The sequence below is a fragment of the Carya illinoinensis genome, chromosome 6 (genome assembly GCF_018687715.1).
Source record: "Carya illinoinensis cultivar Pawnee chromosome 6, C.illinoinensisPawnee_v1, whole genome shotgun sequence".
NCBI lineage: Eukaryota > Viridiplantae > Streptophyta > Magnoliopsida > Fagales > Juglandaceae > Carya > Carya illinoinensis.
In genome coordinates this window covers 19,476,967-19,481,387 of record NC_056757.1, presented here as the reverse complement: position 1 = coordinate 19,481,387, position 4,421 = coordinate 19,476,967, and the positions used below count along the sequence as shown (strand labels likewise).

Here is a 4,421-nt window from a genome sequence, read left to right as displayed (position 1 = left end):
TCCGCTAGTTGCAAGGAAATTGTTGTATGCTTCATCTCTCCAAGTTCTAATTTCCTGCAAACAGAAAATGGCATAAGATTAATGCTAGCACCAAGATCACATAAGACTCTATCAAAAAATGAATCTCCAATAGTGCAAGGCAAAGTGAAACTCCCCGGATCTTTCAATTTTTGAGGCAATTTCTTTTGAAGAATGGCACTGCATTCTTCAGAAAGCTTCACTGTTTCAAATTCCTCCAATCTTCTCTTCTTGGAAATGATGTCTTTCAGGAATTTGACATAGTTTGGCATTTGTTCCAAGGCATCTGCAAAAGGAATATTAATGTGAATTTTCTTAAAGATATCCAAAAACTTAGAAAATTGCTTATCTAGTTTTTGCTTTTGAAAGCGCTGAGGGTAAGGAAGTGGAGGAGCAAGAATAGGAGGATTGTCAGGAAATGAAATTGTAGGAGGCAAGTCGGTCTCCTCTAGTGTATCATTGACAATCTCCTCTTCTTCTACTTTATTTTTGCTTTGGCCATTGTTCGCAGCGGTAGGAGTGGACTTGCTCTCCTTTAATGGTGCCCTTTCAATCTCTTTTCCACTCCTAAGTGTGATGGCCTTGCATTGTTCCTTTGGATTCACTTCAGTGTTGCTAGGAAAAGCTCCTCTTTGTTGGGCATTGATGGTAGTGGCTAGTTGCCCAATTTGCACTTCGAGATTCTTCATAGTGGCTCCCATATTGCTACAATGAGTCTCAATGTTGTCCAATCTTGAATTAGTCTTCTTAAACCTTGCATTGGTCTCCTGAACAAAGGAAACCATGGCATCCTCAAGTGACATCTTCTTCTCGCTTGGTTGGCTATCAAATCCTGGAGGATGTTGAGGTTGCAACACATTCTTGGTATTTTCATATGACAAATTCTCATGATTTCTAAGCCCTGGATGATAGTAATTTGGCATAGGATTACCACGATAGTTGTAGTTCCGATTGTTGACATATTGAACTTGTTCTTGACTCGCCTCATTGCTTGGAACTATCATACTTGTAGATGCTACATATTCTGTACTTTGTGGTATCCTTTGTGTTGTCAAGGCTGAAATCTGATGAGATAGAGTAGCTACTTGAGCGGAAAGAGCTGCTATCGGCTCCAAGTCATGAATTCCAGCAACCTTCTTAGCCAAAGTCCTCTCAGTTGGCCATTGATAGTTGTTTGAGGCCATTTCCTCCAAAAGTGCAGTAGCACCTTCAGCTGTCTTCGACATCAAAGTTCCACCAGAAGCAGCATCAACTATAGTTCGAGTTTGCCCATTTAACCCATTATAGAACATCTGAACTTGCAACCAATCTGGCAATCCATGTTGTGGGCAACGTCGAATCAAGTCCTTATACCTTTCCCATGCTTCATAGAGTGACTCAAAATCATTTTGCTTGAATTGGCCAATCTCACTCCTGAGTTGGGCTGTTTTGGCAGGAGGAAAGAATTTAGCAAGAAACCTCTCAGCCATGTCCTGCCAACTAACGATGCTTCCCGGTTGTAGAGATTGTAGCCAACCTCTAGCCTTGTCCCTCAAAGAGAAGGGAAACAATCTCAGTCTAATGGTGTCTTCAGTAACACCATTAATCTTCACAGTATCACAAATCTCCAAGAACATAGCCAGGTGAATATTGGGATCATCAAGTGGTGATCCACTGAATTGAGCCTGCTGCACCATGCTAATCAAAGCTGGTTTGAGCTCAAAGTTGTTGGCATTGATTGGCTGGCGCATTATGCTCGAGTAATTTCCATTCACAACTGGTCGTACATAGTCCTTCAAGGTGCGTGGTAGTACCTCACGATCTTCTTCAGCCATAGCTAGTATCTTATTTCTTCTTAGTGATCTAAGAGTTCTCTCAATCTCTGGATCAACAGGAATAATGTCACGAGATCTAGTACGGCGCATCCAATGTCAAAAACACACCTGTAGAACAAATTAAAACAAAATTCTAAATTAAAACCAAGATTACTTTGTATCGATATTGACGAAAAGAATAAGAATAAACCAATCCCCAGCAACGGCGCAAAAAACTTGACCGGTGCAAAACTGCAAGTGCACAGTATCGTAGTTTTATAGTAAAGTAATAAGTAGAGTATCGTCCTCAGGGATTGGTACCTTACTCTTGCCAAATACCAAAATTTTACTAATCTCAATTTTATCTAGAGGAATCGCTAAGGTTTTTGTAGTTGCAAATAAACTTAAATCAACTCAAAGAGAAATAAGCAAAGAAAATAAAACTGACTTTCAAAGATCAAATTCAATGGGGAAGAAACCTTCTAGGAAATCGATTTCACCATAATTCTTCACTATGCTTTTTTCATCCAGCTAATTTAACTTAAACCTCTTTTGTCTATTAGCAAATCTCTAATTCATCCAAAAGCCTCTTTCGATAGTCAATTGGAAGTGATTCTAGTTTATCAATTCACACAAGAGTATGCAAATTAAATAATCAAGAACGCAATAAGACCAATGATTTAATTACTACACAGGTTCATACAAGTCTTTCGATCTCTATACTTACCTATGCTGAAATATCCAAGATCTACCCTATGATTCCCTCTTTCGATAGCAAATCACAAGATTAATAATCATCTAATCAATGGCCAGTTAATTAGAAGCATTAAACTCAGAATAAATCAGATAAACAAAGAGAGAATTGCATTAAATTAGCATGGACAAACAAGCATAGTTTGGAATTAGGTTACATCGTTTTCCTAGAAAGAAGAAAATTTAGCTCATACTAGAATTGGAATTCAACATAAACGAATTCACCATAATTGTTCTGAGAAGATGGGAAGAAGAAAATAAACACTGAAAAATCCTCCTTGCAGCCTCAACTGGTCGTCAAAAGCTCAAGAGAACGATTCAACGCCTTTCTCCCGTCCGTGCTCGTGTATGAATCCAACGTACGTGCAATAAATTGGAATTCCGTCTCCAAAACAAATGATTTGAATCCCTCTAGCTATGTTTTTCTCTCCCAAAGAGTGTTCTCCAGTCAAAACTCGCGGCTCTAGAGTGAAGAATGGCCTTTTATATGGTCCCACGGCGGAAAACCTAAAATCTGTCAAAATACGATGTTCGCTCGAGCGGGGTGTCGAGCGCGCGTCGAGCGTTCGACTCTGCCTGATTTCGCTCGAGCGTCCTATCGAGCGCACATCGAGCGTTCGACTCTGCCTGATTTCGCTCGAGCGGCCAATGTCTCTGCTCGAGCGATCTTCGTTTTTCAGCAACCCGCTCGAGCTCCCTGTCGAGTGCGAGTCGAGCGTTCGACTCTGCCTGATTTCGCTCGAGCGGCCAATGTCTCTGCTCGAGCGATCTTCGTTTTTCAGCAACCCGCTCGAGCTCCCTGTCGAGCGGCAGTCGAGCGTTTGAATCTGCCTGAATTCGCTCGAGCGGCCAAAAGCCTCTGCTCGAGCGAACTTGTAAAATCTGCAATATGAAATTTTGCAAGCCATCAATACCCTAACAATCAGATTGATAACTCCAGGAGTATTTGCATAACTGAACTTGAACTGAATTTTAACAATCAAATTGATTTCGCCAGAAGTACCTTGCGTGAATTACAAATAGAGATACTCAGACAATCATAGTGATTACATTGTAAGTATTCTATACATAACTGACTTGAACGTAACTCGAAAGATATAACTTATTTGAGATGGAAACATTTCGTAACATGACATAACATGTCACAGACAACATTTCATAACATGACATACTTACAATAATGTGTATTACATGACATGATATATATGTAATAGATGACATACTTAGCATGACATACTTGCAATGTATAGTAATACGTGACATAATATCTTGCATAACAAGTGATTAATTCATGATAGAATAAATTCTATGCAACAGATGAATATGTATTGACTTGGCATGGCATATATGACAACATACATACATACACTGTCGTTCTTTTACTTATCACCCATATACAATAAACTGCTAGTAAGTTAAAAGCTAACTTACCTCAGTTTTCGTGTTTTCTATGCAAATTTAAGCACGATCACGAGGAACTAAAAATATTGATTTCAAAAGGTTAGAAATTAATCACTGACAATTAAAAATATGGAAAAATACTTACATAGAGCAAAATGACCATTTTACCCTCTACCTATGGGAAAATGACCATTTTACCCCTAACTTTAGGATTTTGCCTCCTAACTTCAAAAATCATATGTCATGTAAATTTTGTCTTAAACGCAAATATCAAATTAGAAAAATTTAAAACTAAACATAACCATAAAAACTCTATAGGAGCCGAAACTTGCATAGGTTTTTTCCCTTGATTTTTGATGCAATTCTTCCAATTTTAAAACTCATGATCAAACCAAATTTTTTGTAACATAGATCTTCCTATCCTAAGTTTAAAAACATTCTTAAAGCATCCACTAA

The 4,421-nt window shown here is 38.6% G+C and overlaps 1 non-coding gene across 1 annotated transcript; it reads left to right on the top strand.

Moving 5' to 3' along the window:
• The first annotated feature begins 1,332 nt into the window (after positions 1-1,332).
• On the top strand, positions 1,333-1,439 carry LOC122314633. The gene has a single exon (XR_006243848.1). It is a non-coding gene; the product is annotated as a small nucleolar RNA R71 (small nucleolar RNA).
• Positions 1,440-4,421: the final 2,982 nt, after the last annotated feature.